This window comes from Saccopteryx bilineata, chromosome 8 (genome assembly GCF_036850765.1).
Source record: "Saccopteryx bilineata isolate mSacBil1 chromosome 8, mSacBil1_pri_phased_curated, whole genome shotgun sequence".
In the NCBI taxonomy this organism is placed as follows: domain Eukaryota; kingdom Metazoa; phylum Chordata; class Mammalia; order Chiroptera; family Emballonuridae; genus Saccopteryx; species Saccopteryx bilineata.
Window position 1 is genome coordinate 3712399 of NC_089497.1, and position 18723 is coordinate 3731121.

Genomic DNA, 18723 nt, shown 5'->3' on the forward strand with positions numbered 1-18723 from the left:
ACAGTCCATAGATGGTTCACTTGGATTATTGTGAGATAAAACGGCCATTTATTTTGTACAGATAAATTGCTTCTTCACACACTATAATCATAACTTAACAAAAGGAAATTCATTCGATACCTTGAAGTCACAAAGAACATCTTGAGAAAGAATCCATTATGTATGAGAAACACAAAGGTGTCTTTCCACTTATATTTGATATCTAAACAAAAAAAAATCTTGAAAATAAAAAGGGAAAATTTGATAAAGCAAGATATTTTATATTCATTTATATAAAAATAATATATTCAAATATATTTTAGAAAGTTAAATTATTTTTTAAAAATACATATTATCAGTATTTTGTTAAAACACTAATTTATCTTATCAGATGTATTATTTCTTCTGTATGTAAATGATGATGCTTATTAACATGCCTGTACTTCATACCAAAATAAAGAAGAAGCATTATGTGCTTACATCAATTGAGACACAAAAATAATTTGATAAAATATAACCTTCAATAGCTATACACACATATAAAACAGAAAAACCTAACTCATGCTGAAGTTTTCCTTTGAAAATGGAATTAGAGAAGGAAGCCAGTTCTTACTGTGTCTATCACACTGTCCAGGACGTACTAACCAGTACAATGAGGCAAAAGAAAAAGAGAGAAAGAAAACTATTATTATTTGCAGTAGATATGATTACCTGCATAGAAAAACCAAACACATCAACCAATAAATTATTCAAAGGGAAAAATAAATTCAGTGATATTGACAGATATAAAGTCAATCAACAAGATCAATTATATTTCTGTATGCAAGCAACAAAATTTAAATATAAAACATAAGAACATTAACATTCACAAACAGTATCAAAAAGCATCAAAATATTAACAAAAAGTATACAATCTTCAAAATAAAAAAATTCAAAATATTATTCAGAGAAATTAATGGAGTCCTGAAATTAAATTTTAAAACATGCTGTTTTTATGAGTAGAAAAACTCAGTATCATAAAGTTTATATTTTTCTCAAATTAGTTTATAAATATAATGCAATTACAATCAAAATTACAATCACTTCCCTGAAACCCCTGGGACACCCTCATCACCTCCTGAGAACCCTGGGACACCCTCATCACCTCCTGAGAACCCTGGGACACCCTCATCACCTCCCTGAGATCCCTGGGACACCCTTATCACCTCCTGAGAACCCTGGGACACCCTCATCACCTCCCTGAGACCCCTGGGACACCCTCATCACCTCCCTGAAACTCCTGGGACACCCTCATCACTTATCTGAGACCCCTGGGACACTCTCATCCCCTCCCTGAGACCCCTGGGACACTCTCATCCCCTCCCTGAGACCCCTGAGACACTCTGATCACCTCCTTGAAACTCCTGGGACACTCTCATCCCCCCCCCGAGACCCCTGGGATACTGTGTGTGTAATCATGCAAAAACTGTGTGTGTATGTGTGCAAACATGTGTACATATGTGTTTAAGTAGGGAAATTAACAAACACACTCTAAAATTTATATGTAAATAAAATGGACAAAGAATAGTCAAGAACATTTTGAAAAAAATAAAGCCGAAATATTAATACTACTGGATATCAATAAATATTAAAAGCTATAGTAATAAGTTACAATATTTATGTTAGACAAGTAGACCAATGCAACATCATAGGAGGTTTAAGAAAAGAGTTACATGTGTATGAATACCTGACTTATAAAAAGAAATGAAAGGTGATTTTGAAGTACATTGAGTCTTTTCAATAAATAAGTCCCCATCAATTGGCCCCACCCATGGGGATAAAAACAATTTTGGCTAATCTATTTTACATGTATGATCATTCTAATTTGAAATATAAAATAATAAAATTTCTTAGCAATGACAAAGAAAAATAACCTTACAAACCTGCAACAGAGAAAAATTCCTTAAACATGAGATTGAACAATTGAACCATAAAGTGATTAATTTATAAATTACATTCCATTGAAATGAAGATGTCCTGTTCATCACAAGAAAAAAAATTGAGTGTGCAAAATCAAACAAATAAAAATGTGAGAAAAAGTTTTCAATAAAAATATCTGACATGCCACTGAATACTTACAAAATGAAAAAGAAAGATGACCAGTGGAGTATGATCCAGACTTGTGAATGTACTTCCCAAAAGTCCAAATAGCCAATAAGAAAGTTCTCAACCTTATCCGTTCATCAGAGAAATGTGAATAAAATCACAAGAGGCTGTAATTTACCCAGCATGTTTATAACACTTATTCAGTGTTGACTATGTGCCAGGCAATCTTGTATGTAAGTGATATATATTTATATATTACCTTAATTAATCCCCATTGTATTATACAATTATTGTCATCCCTATCTTTTAGATGTAGTCACTGAGGCAGAAAAAAAAGCTAAGAAAAGGCCCAATTATTATAAATCTCAGTAAGGGAAAGAGTTGGCAAGTACAGAAACTGGGACCTAAACTTGGGAAAGTTAGCTCGAAAGTACCTTTCTTTAACTGTTAAGTTATATTTCCTTTAAAAGTAGATAACACTTCAGAAAAGAAAACATAAATTGAATAAAACCTTCAAAATGTGTATCACCTTTTTGAAGAGCAATCAACAAGTGCTAAGAAATTCAAAAATGTTTCATAATCAAGTAGAAGATAAAAAATATAATTTTATGAGTATTAATATATACATTTAGTGCAATCAAAATGAAAATTCACAGTCTTATTTTATTTTTTGGATGAATGCAAAAAGTCACCTTAACATTTATAAAAAAGAAAAATCCTTAGCATAACCATAAAATGCGTAAAAGTGTCATACATGTGCATGATCAGACATCACAAAATTAAATTATTAAATTAATATGATACCAAATATATAGTAATCAGGAGGATAGACAGATCCCTGTATTAGAAGAAAAAATCAAGTGTTTTAAACATAAAATGATGTTGCATTTTATCGAATGCCTTTTCTGCATCTATTGATAAGATCATATGGTTTTTATTCTTTGTTTTGTTGATATGGTGTGGTGTATTACGTTAACCATTTTACGTATGTTGAACCATCCTTGTGATTCTGGGATAAATTCCACTTGATCATGATGAATTATTTTTTTAATGTGTTGTTGTATTCGATTTGCTAGTATTTTGTTTAGTATTTTATCATCTGTATTTTTAGAGATATTGGTCTGTAGTTTTCTTTCTTTCTGTTGTCCTTGCCAGGTTTAGGTATGAGGATTATGTTGGCCTCATAAAATGTGTTTGGCAGTATTGATTCTTCTTCAATTTTTTGGAAGACTTAGAGTAGAATAGGAACTAAATCTTTGAATGTTTGATAGAATTCACTAGTATAACCATCTGGTCCTGGACTTTTATTTTTGGGGAGGTTTTTAATAGTTGTTTCTATTTCCTCTTTGCTTATAGGTCTGTTTAGATTTTCTGCTTCTTCATGACTCAGCCTAGGAAGATTGTATTGTTCTAGGAATTTATCCATTTTTTTTCTAGATTGTTGAATTTGGTGGCATATAGTTTTTCATAATATTCTACAATAATTCTTTGTATATCTGTGATGTCTGTAGTGATTTCTCCTCTTTCATTTTGGATTTTGTTTATATGAGTTCTTTCTCTTTTTTCCTGGTGAGTCTTGCCAAGGGTTTGTCAATTTTGTTGATCTTTTCAAAGAACCAGCTCCTTATTTTATTAATTTTTTTCTATAGGTTTTCTGTTCTCTATTTTGTTCATTTCTGCTCTGATTTTTATTATTTCCTTTCTTCTGCTGGTTTTGGGTTGTCTTTGTTCTTTTTTTTCTAGTTCCTTAAGGTGTGAAGTTAAGTGGTTTACTTGGGCTCTCTCTTGTTTGTTCATATAGGCCTGTAGTGTTATAAACTTACTTCTTATTACTGCTTTTGCTGCATCCCAGAGATTATGATATGTCGTATTGTTATTTTTGTTTGTCTGTATGTATCTTTTGATCTCTGTGCTTATTTCTTCTTTGACCCACTCATTTTTTAAAAGTATGTTGTTTACTTTCCACATTTTTGTGGGTTTCTTTACCTATTTTTTGCAGTTGAATTCTAGTTTCAAGGCTTTATGATCAGAAAATATGCTTGGTATAATTTCAATCTTTCTGAATTTGTTGTTATTTTTGTGGCCCAACATATGGTCAATTTTTGGGAATGTTCCATGTACACTAGAGAAAAATGTATACTCTGGCACATTGGGATGAAATGTCCTGTAGATGTCTATCATATCCAATTGTTCTAGTGTTTCATTTAAGGCCAATATTTATTGATTTTCTGTTTGGATGAATGATCTAGAGCTGTCAGCGGTGTATTGAGGTCTCCAAGCATGATTGTATTTTTGTTGGTTTTTGGTTTTAGGTCAGTCAGTTGCTGTCTTATATATTTTGGTGTTCCTTGGTTTGGTGCATATATATTAAGAAGTGTTATATCTTCTTGATTCAATGTCCCCATTATCATTTTGAAATGACCAGTTTTGTCTCGATTACCTTTGCTGTCTTATACTCAGCATTGTTAGATATGAGTATTGCTACACCTGCTTTTTTTGGATGTTATTTTCTTGGAATATTGTTTTCCAGCCTTTCACTTTGAATTTGTTTTTATCCTTGTAGGTTAGATGTGTTTCTTGTAGGCAGTATACAGTATACTGTATACTGTAGGATTTTCTTTTTTAATCCATTCTGCTACTCTGTGTCTTTTTATTGGTGAGTTCAATCCATTTATGTTTAGTGTAATTATTAACATTTGAGGGTTTCCTATTGCCATTTTATATATTGCTTTCTGATAGTTTTGTATCCTGTTTAGTTCTTCTCTTTTATTTTTTTATCATTTGTTTTTGTTTGGTGTTAATTCGTACTTCTTTTCTCTGTTACCTCTTTTTTCAAGCCAGGTGCTTCTCTGTTGTTTTTTTTAGTGGTGGTTACCATTAAGTAATGAAAAGCATACATATCAGGTTCATTGTAGTACCGTATCTCATGAGTGCTTCTGTACTCTGTCCTTCTTTGCTTACTGTTAATCTTTGTCCTCTTCCCTTTTTTGTTTCATTGTCACAGATTAATCTTGTTTTATTGCAATCTTGATGGAGCTTTTACTTGTAGTTTTGTTTTGTTTTGTTCTTTGTGTCTGGTCAAAAAAAAACCTTTAGTATTTTCTGAAGTAATGGTTTTCTGGTGATAAATTCCCTCATCTTTTCTGTATCTGTGAATGTTTTTATTTCTCCTTCGTATTTGAAGGATAGCTTTGATGGGTATAGTATTCTTGGCTGGAAGTTCCTCTCTTTCAGAACTTTAAATATTGGGGTCCACTCTCTTCTAGCATGTAGAGTTTCTGCTGAAAAATCTGTTGATAATCTAATGGGCCTTCCTTTATATATTGTATTCTTCCTTTCTCTGGCTGCCTTGAGAATTTTTTCTTTGTCATTGGTTTGTGCCGATTTCATTATGATGTGCCTTGGAGTAGGTTTGTTAGGGTTAAGATAACTCAGTGTTCCATTTGCTTCTTGAATTTGAAGTTTTAATTCTTTCCACAGGCTTGGGAAGTTCTCATCTATTATTTGTTTGAATATGTTCTCCATTCGATTTTTCTCTCCCTTCTTGTTCTGATATACTAATTATTCTTTTGTTGCTCTTTCTGATGGAGTCAGACAATTTCTGTAGGGCTTTCTCATTTTTTTTTAAATTTGTGAATCTCTCTCCTCTTCTCTCTGTAGTACCTCTAGTTGCCTGTCTTCTATGTCACTAATTCTCTTAACACTTAACAAAATGGGTATAGAAGGAAAATATCTCAACATAATAAAGGCCATCTATGATAAACTATCAGCTAACATCATATTAAATGGTATAAAACTAAGGACTTTTCCCCTAAAATCAGGAACAAGACAAGGCTGTCCACTCTCTCCACTCTTATTCAACGTAGTGCTAGAAGTTCTAGCCAGAGCAATCAGACAAGAGAAATAAATAAAAGGCATTCATATTGGGAAAGAGGAAATTAAAGGTTTTGCTTTTTGCAGATGATATGATCCTGTACATTGAAAACCCAAAAGACTCCACAAAAAGACTCTAGAAACAATAAACCAATACAGTAAGGTCACAGGATACAAAATTAATATACAAAAGTTCATTTTCTTATATGCCATCATACAAAACATCAGAAAACAAGCTCAAAAAAACAATCCCCTTCATGATTGCAACAACAACAACAAAAATACCTAAGAATAAACATAACAAAGAATGTAAAGGACCTATATAATAAAAACTACAATGCATTGTCAAAAGAAATAAAAAAAGATATAATGAAATGGAAAAATATTCCTTGTTCTTGGATAGGAAGAATAAATATAGTCAAAATGACTATATTACCCAAAGTGACATACAAATTCAATGCAATTCTCATCAAAATTCCAATGTCATTTTTTAAAGAAATGGAACAAAAAAATCATCAAGTTTATATGGAACTATAAAAAAACTCTCAAATAACCAGAACAATCTTAAGGAAAAAGAATGAAGCTGGGAGCATTACAATACCTGACTTCAAATTATATTATAGAGCCACAACAATCAAAACAGCATGGTATTGGCAGAAAAATAGACACTCAGACCAATGGAACAGAATAGAAAACCCAGAAATAAAACCACATGTATATGGTCAAATAATTTTTGATAAAGGGGCCAACAACACACAATGGAGAAAAGAAAGCCTCTTCAACAAATGGTGCTGGGAAAACTGGAAAACCACATGCAAAAGAATGAAACTTGACTACAGTTTGTCCCCTTGTACTAAAATAATTCAAAATGGATCAAAGACCTAAATATAAGACCTGAAACAATAAATTACATAGAAGAAGACATAGGTACTAAACTCATGGACCTTGGTTACAAAGAACACTTTATGAATTTGACTCCAAAGGCAAGGGAAGTGAAGGCAAAGATAAATGAATGGGATCACATCAAACTAAGAACCTTTTGCACAGCAAGAGAAACTGACAACAAAATAAACAGACAGCCAACTAAATGGGAGATGATATTTTCAAACAACAGGTCAGATAAGGGCCTAATCTCAAAATATACAAAGAACTCATAAAACTCAACAACAAACAATCCAATAAAAAAATAGGAAGAGGACATGAACAGACACTTCTCCCAGGAAGAAATACAAATGGGCAACAGATATATGAAAAGATGCTCATCTTCACGAGCTATTAGAGAAATGCAAATCAAAATTACAATGAGATACCACTTCACACCTGTTAGATTAGCTATTTTCAACAAGACAGGTAATAACAAGTGTTGGAGAGGCTGTGGAGAAAAAGAAACCCTCATCCACTGTTGGTAGGAATGTAAAGTAGTACAACCACCATGGAAGAAAGTATGGTGGTTCCTCAAAAAATTAAAAATTGAACTATCATATGACCCCACATCCCTCTACTGGGAATATACCCCCATAACTCAAAAACACTGGTACGTAAAGACAGATGCAGCCCCATGTTCATTGCAGCATTGTTCACAGTGGCCAAGACATGGAAACAACCAAAAAGCCCTTCAATAGATGACTGGATAAAGAAGATGTGGTATATATATACTGTGGAATACTACTCAGCCATAAGAAATGATGACATCGGATCATTTACAACAACATGGATGGACCTTAATAACATTATATTGAGTGAAATAAGTAAATCAGAAAAAACTAAGATCTATATGATTCCATACATAGGTGGGACATAAAAATGAGACTCAGGAACATGGACAAGAGTGCGCTGGTTATCGAGGGTGAGGAGGGGAAGGGAATGGGTAGGGGAAGAGAAGGGGCACAAAGAAAACCATATCAAAGGTGATGGAAGACTGACCATATGACTTTGGGTGATGGTTATGCAACATAATCAAATGTCAAAATAATCTGGAGATGTTTTCTCTGAACCTATGTGTCCTGATTGATTAATGCCATCCCACTGAAATTAAAAAAATAAAATAAATTTAAGAAAAGAGAAGAAGAAAAAATCGACAAGTAGAGAATTTATTATGACGGTGTTATGCAGAATCTAGGCTAGTTCTCAAGTTCCCAGTCTCTAAGCGTCCACACCCTGAATAATAACCTCCCAAAGAGTATGGGCAGGACTTGTGAATATGACGAGGATATCACTTTCATATATTGGTGATGTTATATGGCAAAGGGACTTTGCAGTTGTGATTAGAACCTCCATCAGTAGATTCTGTGTTAGACTCAAAGGGGACATGACCATCTGTGAGCCTGACCCTTCAGATGAGCCTTTACAGTGGAGCCAACCCTACTGTGCTGGCAGGGATTTGAAGAAAGATTCTCCTGCCATCCTTGAAGACACAGAAAAACATGTTGGTAACTGCCTGTCGAGGAGACCACGTGGCAAGAACCCAAGGATGGTTTCTGGGAGGTGAGAAGGATCCCACGTTGACAGTTAGCAAGAAAATGGGGGACTCTGTCTTACAAATGTCAAGAACTAAATCTTGCTCCACGCCGGTGAGTGTGGAAAAGGACTTCATGCCTCAGATGATTTCACAGCCCCAGCCAATGCCGTCATTGCAGCTTGGGGAGACTCTACACAGAGTCCAAGCTAATTCAGCCTGCATCCTAACTCACGGAAACTAACATGATAGATAGGCATTATTTTAAGCTGCTAACTTTTAAGAAATTGGTTATGAAGTTAGAAAAATCTAATGCAATGACAAAGTCAAATATCAATACAATGTAGAAAAGCCCTAGCTGGTTGGCTCAGCAGTAGAGCACCGGCCCAGCTTGTGGAAGTCCTGGGTTCTATTCCCAGGCAGGGCACACAGGAGAAGTGCCCATCTGCTTCTCCACCCTTCCTCCTCTCCTTCTCTCTGTCTCTCTCTTCCCCTCTTACAGCCAAGTCTCCATTGGAGCAAAATTGGCCGGGACACTGAGGACGGCTCCATGACCTCCACCTCAGGCGCTAGAATGGCTCTGGTTGCAAATGAGCAATGGCCCAGATGGGCAGAGCATCGCCCCCTGGTGGGCATGCCAGGTACATCTCAGTTGGGCGCATACAGGAGTCTAACTGCCTCTTCACTTCTCACTTCAGGAAAAAAAAATACAATGTAGAAAGGGTTTTAATTTAATAATTGTACTGGAAAATTATGTTTAAAAGAAAATAAAAATGTTATTCATATGTCACATCTTATTTAAAATAAAATTTAAATATATTTAAAATACTACAACAGAATTTGTAAAGAAAAAAAAAAGAAAAGAAAAATACAGAAAGACACTTTACAAACAATTTGATTAAGGCAATATTTTTAAGCAAGTGAGGAAATCTAGAATTTATAAAAAGAAAAAAGAGATATGTTTATCCAAATAAATATTTATAACATTTACATGAAAAAAGTTACAAACTAAATAATAAACATGGTTAAACATTAAAAAAATACTTACAGAGAAAATGTTAAAGTGTAATAAAAAGTAAGATAGTATTGAACTTAAAAACTTAAACAAGAAGACAGAATCTAATAGAAACTGAGCAAAGGGGAAAAAGCAATTAGGAACAGTTCAAAAAACATAATAAATATTCAAACTCACTAGAAGTAAGGGAAACAAAAATAAGAAAATAATCAAATATTACTTCATCTTGTAATTTTTGTTTGTAAGAATGAGAACTGGCCCTGGCCGGTTGGCTCAGTGGTAGAGCGTCGGCCTAGCATGCGGAGGACCCGGGTTCGATTCCCGGCCAGGGCACACAGGAGAAGCGCCCATTTGCTTCTCCACCCCTCTGCCTCGCCTTCCTCTCTGTCTCTCTCTTCCCCTCCTGCAGCCGGGGCTCATTGGAGCAAAGATGGCCTGGGCACTGGGGATGGCTCTGTGGCCTCTGCCTCAGGCGCTAGAGTGGCTCTGGTCGCAACATGGCGACGCCCAGGATGGGCAGAGCATCGCCCCCTGGTGGGCAGAGCATCGCCCCATGGTGGGCGTGCCGGGTGGATCCCGGTCGGGCGCATGCGGGAGTCTGTCTGACTGTCTCTCCCTGTTTCCAGCTTCAGAAAAAATGCAAAAAAAAAAAGAAGAAGAAGAAGAAGAATGAGAACTGGCCCTGGCCAGTTGGCTCAGTGGTAGTGCCTCAGCTTGGCATGTGGGTGTCCTGTGTTGTGTCCTGATCACACAGGAGAAGTGACCATCTGCTTCTCCACCCCTCCCTTCTCCTCTTTCTCTTCCCCTCCCACTGCTATGGCTCTGTGGAGACTGCCTCAGGTGCTAAAAACAGCTCCATTTGCAAGCATTGGCCGCAGACCTGGTTGCCAGGTAGATCCTGGTCTGGGCTCATGTGGAAGTCTGTCTCTCTATCTCCCTTCCTCTCAGTTGACAATGAAGAAGAAAAAATAAATAAAATAAAAGCATGAGAATTCATGCTTGTGGGAATAAAAGGGAAAATGTATTCCTACTAATAGAAATGTATTTATTTTTCAGCCACTTTGGAAAACCATCCTGACAACATCTCTTAAAATTTCAACAAAGAAGAAGCTGACTCCTGAGAAATTAATATAAAAAATAAAGGCACCCTCCAGTAAGCATATATGTAAACAAGGGAGATGGGTAGCTGACTTTTATTATTACAAATGACATCTATTACTGTTATAATTTGGAAAACTGCAGGTCAAGAATATTATTAGAGAAAGAGATAGGAATAATGATAGCTGGTATTTATATAGTGTTTATTTTAGGCTAGCCATTACAAACACACACACACACACACACATATACAAATTCATCTCGTAAACAATCTTATAAGTACTAATATTACTTTGAAATGAGTTGTTCAAGACCACATAACTAAATACTGGAGAAAGAATCTGAACCCAAGTAGAAAGTTCAATCACAGAATTTTCCCTTTTTACCACTTATAACTTACACATCATCACCCTACAAGCCAAAGATAGACAGAGGCACCCTTAACGAAACCCAGCACAGATTAAGAGTGAAATGTTCACTAACATGTTTGTATATAACTATTGCATGAGACAGAGAAGTCCAACAGGCAGGAGAATTTGAAGGCAGACATCTGCCTTACAAATATGAATAGTCAAAGGGGCTTTCTAAAATGAACTGCCAGTTCCCCAAAGTGCAGCACATCCACATCAAAAAGACGAAAGTAAAACGAAATAAAGAACAAGAATTACTGAGTGCTAGGACCAATCTCTGGCTTGTGGTAGACAGAGCCTGGCTCTGCCTTCTCCTATGGAGCTGAGAACTAAGGAGATTTAGTGTCTAGGAGGGAACCAGTTTCTTACAAACATACTCTCCACCTCACCAGCTGGAATGTTTGCAGAAAGAACCACAAATTGAGAACATCAGTAAAAAGAACCTCTGAGTTAATTAGAATTAAAATACTTTGTACATAATCTTTAGGCTATCTCTTCAAATTTATATGTAATTTTTTTATTTTATTGATTTTTTTTATTTAGGTTTTATTTTACTGATTTTAGAGTAAGGAGAGAGAGAGAGAGAGAGAGACAGAGACAGAGACAGAGAAGTATCAACTCATAACAGTCGTTTTTTGTATGTGACTTAATCAAGCAAGGCCAGGATTTTGAACTGGCAACCTCAGCATGCCGGGTCAATGCTTTATCCGCTGCACCACCGCAGGTCAGACTGTATATGTCACCTTGAACTGTACGGAAATAAATGAAATGTGAGAAAAACCTGTGTGGACTTAAGTGACAACTCCCCCAAAATGCAATTAGACAGGTTTATGTTGAAATGATATCTCAACATAGCATTAAATCTTTGATAATCATTTAATGCCAAGATATTATTAAAGGGATTACTCAGTCATGACTTGAATAATTTAGCGAGGAAAAAAGTATCCATCAAAGTCAAAGCCCATAGCTGTTTGCACGCCCTTCAGTGTTCATGACCCGGGAAGAGTAACAAGCTAAAAATATTTTAAATTCTATTCCAGCCCACTGTTGAATTTTCTTTTCCTTAATTATAGTTGTTAGAAGAAACTCTGCCACATTTCAGGCTAGCTGTATCGTTGAAGACATGCATTGAAACTTTATTTGCTGTTGCTGGCGTATCCTCAGGCCTGCTCATGAAAACATAGGGAGACATTCTTAGGGAGGTAGTCGCCATCAAATTCTATTTAAACGTACATCAGTATCTGCTCAAAGTTCACTCTTCAAATTGTTTGAGGTATTGGAGGCGAATCAATAGCCAACACGAGCATTTCTTTCCTTTGGAGGTGAAACCACTGTTCTCTTGACTGAGCCTCATTTCACACCTGTTTCGCTACTTAAGACACCTAGAATGTAGCAATTATTAAGTTAGACACGTTTCGTAACACCTGGAAGTGGCTATCAAGCTGCAACAGAGGGAAATACACACTTCTGAACAATTCGTTCCTTCTTTTCCTGTCTCTGTCTTGCCTCTCTGCTCAGGGGCTACTTAATTGTAGTTGTGAAGGGGACGAGCTGAGAATTTGGCCACCCGGGCAGGGGGAGAACTACCACAGCAACAGCGAAGTGCGGCCCAGACCTCGTGCAGTGACCCGTGTTTGTGTTTTTGTCAACACCAATGAACTCATTAACAGTTGGGGATATCACGGTGAGCTGATTGTTGCGTTGGTTCATGGGGGGCGGGGCTGTGCTCATAGACCCGGGGAAAAGGAAGAGAGGGAACAAAATTATAACCGTTGTCGGGAAAGGAAGTAGCCCTTCTGCCTGATTGTGAACAGCTCCCTCCGTGGACCTCACCCCCCGCCCTGCGGGGCTCCCCTGTGCCCACCAGCCAGTGGGTGACTGTTCACACCCCTTGAGCATCCTACTGTCCACACTGCCCACGTGCTCTCCAAAGGCCCCAATTACTGTTCCCTGGTGTCTAGCGGTCTGCCCTCTTATTTCAAATTGGTGGACTCGAATAAAGCAAGATCCTTTGTGTATATCACGATATACCAGACTATCTTTATCGACAGAAGGTCTCCTACGGCAAATGGAGAGCTCATCATTTGAATTTAAAAATTTATAAAAGATGATATAATAATATCTAATAGCTCTGGCCGGTTGGCTCAGAGGTAGAGCGTCAGCCCAGTGTGTGGATGTCCTGGGTTCGATTCCCAGTCAGGGCACACAGGAGAAGCACCATCTGCTTCTCCACCCCTCCCCCTCTCACTTCTCCCTCTCTCTCTCTCTCTCTCTCTCTCTCTCTCTCTCTCTCTGTCTTTCTGTCTCTCTTTCTCTCCTCCTCTCCTGCAGCCATGGCTCAAATGGAATGAGTTGGCCCTGGGGGGAGGGGGGTGCTGAGGATGGCTCCATGGCCTCTGTCTCACCTGCTATGAAGAGCTCAGTTGCTGAGCAATGGAGCATCAACTAGGATAGGCAGAGCATCCCCTAGTGGGCTTGCCTAGTGAATCCCCATTGGGGTGCATGCAGGAGTCTGTCTCTGCCTCCCCTCCTCTTACTGAATAAAAATATATAAGTAAAATAGTATCTAATAGAATAAAAAGTGTACTTCTTTAGAATAACTGTGTATAAAAATGACTCAGGAGAGAATCTGTCATCAAACAATGTGCTTTACTTCAGGAGTTTAGGCTTGTGTTTAACCTCACAGCATGTATTAATAGCCTACCCTGGACACCCTGATTTTTCCATTACAGTCTGATGCTGAGACAACCATTGAACCTGCAGCACCGCTAGGCTCTGGCCGCCTTAATGAAACAACACACATTTGGGGACGTAGGGGAACCATGAGAGCCATTGCCGCTTCTGCCGATGGTGTGTTCCCCCTCGAGATCAGGACTCCGGATCTCACAGAAAAGCGTGCCGCTCAGCCCTAAGCCAGCGGTTGTCCGCTGCGGGAATCGGAGTAAAACTGGCAGCTGGACCCTGAAAATCGTGAGCCAGGAGGCCACGCCCACGTCGTGGGGCGGATCTTTGGAATAAAAGGAAGGAAGGGGAGGGACTGTGGCATTTTGTCTTCCCAGCTTGCGGTACATTGACCGTAGACAGGTTATTAAGAAAACCCAAGAGCGTGGGACACTTTTTAAAGCAGAAATGATGGCTATCATTTAATTGTAAACAAGAGCACCTTCTCCTGTTCTCGTGATCCCCTCCCACTTGATGACTAATTGAATTTTTCTAAAGGAAGGCATAAATCACAATGAATTTTTCTAGAAGAAGGCATAAATCACAGTATATATTTTTTTGATGCATATATGAAATATATACAGTATACACACATTTAAATACATATATGTACAATCATGTATAAAAAGAACAATCTTCTTCAACCTTGATATTTAAAATAAAATTTAGAAATAACAGTGAAGTTGGGTGCTCAGCTCTTTATATTATTATAGGGATATTAGGTTCTCTCTATAATTACAAATAAGTTTCTGCAAGTCAGTTGTAAACTGTCCTGAGTGAGATAAAAAGGATTTATGGTCCAAAATATTAAACGTGGTTAGAGGTAAACAGTTTGGGCAACAGAAATTTTTTTTTAACAGTGACTTGGTTTTCGTGAAGAGTTGCTTTAGACACATGAATTTTGGTATCTGAAAATTATTGTATGACCTCATTTCTATTAGTCATCCATTTAAATCTTAATATTGATCCAAGCTTCTTCCTTTTATTCATCAAAATTATATTTGATTGATTGGACCCCACCAGAAGCGCACCTCCTATTGTTGTAGCTTTAATGAGATACGTGCGTCTTAGAATTCCAGGAGGCAGCTCCCCAACACTCGCCATGTCTGTGGGGACAGGAAGATGGGCAGATCGAGTGGCTATGTGGCAGGGAGGAGTGGGGACAGGCAATGAGCTAAGGGAGAGGGCCTTCCTCTGTCTCTTCTGTCTGGTAGACACAAGAGGTAGACTATATATTGAGCATCCTTTTCTGCCAGATCATCCTAGGGCTTTGTGATTCTCTGGATAGGACCAGTTTGGAAAAAGTCAGGAAGAGAAGAAGAATGAATGCCAGGGAGATGACACTCTAACTTTTATTCTTCCTGTAAGGTTGGTGGATAATGGGGGATGGTCCTGTGGGGAACCCAGACCCGCACAAACTTTGGCTAGGACCGCCCACAACCAAGCGCACCAAAAGAGGCTTCACAGGAACCCTTTGGAAAAAAAGCGACCGTCTGCCAGCCAGTGAGATTTCACCACGTCATATTAGCCCCACTTCCTTAGAGGATCCCTTTAAGTATCTCCCACGCGGTTTAATCCTTGCGACTTCCCTGGCCTCCCTCTCCTCCATCTTTCTTTCTTCGGGGCCAGGGAACCTCGCAGGGCGGGATGCGCTGTACTCAATAAAGCCTTTTGTTATTCCACACTTGGTGGCTCTGTGCCCCTTCCTTCCTTCTCGGCGGGGGAAAAATACCTTACACTTCCTTCATGATCCTGAGGACCAAGTGGGGAAAAAAAACATCAGGAACATTAATTTTTGTCTTTGAAATTTAAATCATATATTTTCACTCCTTTCAAATTTCTTTCAAAAAGAAACCAAACATGTGGAAAAGGAGGCCTCCGCCTCCCTCAGGGCATCCCAGAACTGCTGTTAGGAGCAGCACCTGGCCCTCTTTCTCTCTCACTGGATCTGTGGGTCCCGGGAACCCTTAGCTGTCTTCTGCATAAAAGTTACAGGACAGTAGCTTCTGAGTTATTCATGGAAGGAATGAGTCAATATCGCTCACTGCTTGGTGACAAGGGGAAGTTGATGACTCTCAAGAGGACAAAAGAATTAAATTACTGAAGAAAAATCAATGAGGACCCAAGGAAACAGCTTTTAGGAAAGGGTGTCCGTGGTGGGGGGGGGGAGGAACGCGGTATGTAATGTTACAAATGAACAGAGCCCGAGCCAGATGTGCAACAGTGTTTGTTTCTCTCCAGTGGAAGCGTCCAGCCTCTGAGGAGAGCCAGAGCCTGCAGCTGTGCTCTGCAGCCTGAGCCCCGCCTTCTTGGGGTTCCCACCCTCCCCGGGGCTGTCAACAAACAGCGCGCTTAGTAAATAACACAGCAGTTTGGCCTCCGCTTGGACGAACACATCTGCGCTCCGGACACCTCCCTGCACGTTACCCACAGGGCGGCGGACGCGGCCACCCAGACATTGATCAGCTGGTTGTATAATTAAACGGGGAAGCACAGGACCTAGCTAGAAGAGCCAAAATGATTTTTTAAAAGGATTTTATAAAAATTTAGAAGAATCACTATTTTATTCCAAAATTAAAGTCATCAAGACAATGTGAAACTGGCGTGAGAACAGACAGGGGGATCAATGGAACAGAATCCACGGTCAGAAATGGACCTACACTTGCTTGACCTCTGTTGGCTCAGTGGCTAAAGCATTGATTTGGTGATGCTGAGGTCACCAGTTCGAAACACTGGGCTTGCCTGGTCAAGGCACATGAGAATCAACTACTATGAGTTAATGCTTCCAGCTCCACCCCCTACCTTTCTCTCTCTCTCTCTCTCTCTCTCTCTCTCTCTCTCTCTCTCCTCTCTAAAATAAATAAATAAAATCTTAAAAAATAAGGAAGGAAGGAAGGAAGGAAGGAAGGAAGGAAGAAAGAAAGAAAGAAAGAAAGAAAGAAAGAAAGAAAGAAAGAAACCCATACAAGGCCAAAGAATATGTGACAAAGATGTAGGGTAATAATGGAGAAAGGATATTCTTTTGGGGGTAAAAAATAAAATTTAAAATAAATTTCTGTTTTGTGCTTAATAATGTGAGAAGCACAGGTGATAGAATTTATTCTTGCCATGGTTGGTTGGCTCAGCAGTAGAGAATCGGCCCAGTGTGTGGATGTCCCTGGTTCAATTCCTGGTCAAGACACACAGGAGAAGTGACCATTTGCTTCTCCACCCCTCCCCTTTCTCTTTTTCCTTCTCTCTCTCTCTCCTCCTCCTCCTCCTTCTCCCACAGCCCTAATGGTTCAAGCACATTGGCCCCAGGCGCTGAGGATAGCTCCATGGCCTCGCCTCAGGCACTGGAATAGCTTGTTTGCCGAGCAATGGAGCTGCAGCCCCAGATGGGCAAAGCATCACCCTCTAGAGGGGATGCATGTGGGAGTCTGTCTCTCTGACTCCCTGTCTCTCACTTAATTAAAAAAGAAAGAATTCATTTTTTATTTTATTTGTTCAGTTCTTACTTTCTAAGATAGCACTAAATACATGCCTGAAGTAATTATCAATTCTAGTACTTGACCCACCTAAGTTCTCCTCCCAATATACTCATTAAACGTCTATGTTTAACTTTCTGCAAAGGATAAAGACAACTTCATAATTGCATCTAAAAATATTGTATTCGGAGCTCCATGGGAATGCATTTTCTTTATCATCAAACATTAGTCCTAGCTTTCAACGTTCTGAACACCTGTAATAGAACTTTAATGTTAAATAATTTTAGAGCTGAGCCTGACCAGGCGGTGGCGCAGTGGATGGAGCGTCGGACTGGGATGCGGAGGACCCAGGTTCGAGACCCGAGGTTGCCAACTTGTGCGCAGGCTCATCTGGTTAGAACAAAAACTCACCACCTTGGACCCAAGGTCGCTGGCTCGAGCAAGGGGTTGCTCGGTGTGCTGTAGCTCCACGGTCAGGGCACGTATGAGAGAGCATTCAATGAACAACTAAAGTGTCGCAATGCGCAACGCAAAACTAATGATTGATGCTTCTCGTCTCTCCGTTCCTGTCTGTCTGTCCTGTCTATCCCTCTCACTGACTCTCTCTCTGTCTCTGTAAATAAATAAATAATCTTTAAAAAAAAAAAAAGAAAAGACTAGCTTTTAAAAAAAAATAATAATAATTTTAGAGCTGAAATGGATCTCAGATATCATCTGATCTAGTGCTATGTTCAGACATTCAAGTACATTTTGATAAAGAAATATAGACCTCTTTTTTCTTTTTTTTCTTTTTTTTCACTACTGCCTTTCCCAAGGTCTCTTGGGAAATATATGCCAATTTTGGACTCACTACACATTTTAATGCAAATCTAAATATGTAAAGTGTACTTTTTCTTTCATCAATGCTTACCATGGGCCCATAAATCATTCTTTTTTTTATTTTCCCTGCATTTTTAGAAATGGAAATATTTATTTTGTCTCATGTTGTACTTTAATCACATTAGTGTATAAATTCAAGCTGTATCTCGTTATGAGTGTGATCTCAATTCTGTAGTCTTTGAAGTGTCCCACCATTCATGCTACCTCTCATTCTAGAATGTTGTCCTTTTTAATTGTTTTTAGCAAAGAAAACTTCCAAAACAAATTTTAAAATTTTCCTTTGTCATTTCTTTTTTTTCTTCTTCTTCTTCTTTTCCAAGTGAGAGGAGGGGAGATAGAGAAACAGACTCCCATATGCTCCCCAACTGGGACCAGGACCCACCTGCAACCCCCATCTGGGGCTGATGCTCTGCCCATCTGGGGCCGTGCTCACAACTGAGCCATTTTTTAGCACCCAAGGCAGAGGCTCCATGGAACCATCCTCAGCTCCCGAGGCTGATGCACTGGAACTAATCCAGCCATGGCTGCAGGAGGGGAAGAGAGAGAGAGAGAGAGAGAGAGAGAGAGAGAGAGAGAGAAGGGGAGGCGGAGGGGTGGAGAAGCAGATGGGTGCTTCTCCTGTGTGCCCTGGCTGGGAATAGAATTTGGAACATCCACATACCGGGCCGATACTACTTTACCACTGAGCCAGCCAGCCAGGGCCTGTCATTTCTTTTTTATTTCAATGACTTTAGTTTAATA

The 18723-nt window shown here is 38.7% G+C and overlaps 1 non-coding gene across 1 annotated transcript; it reads left to right on the forward strand.

Annotated features, from left to right (window-relative positions):
- The first annotated feature begins 9664 nt into the window (after positions 1-9664).
- TRNAA-AGC (transfer RNA alanine (anticodon AGC)) lies at positions 9665-9740 on the forward strand. Its single transcript has one exon. It is a non-coding gene; the product is annotated as a tRNA-Ala (tRNA).
- Positions 9741-18723: the final 8983 nt, after the last annotated feature.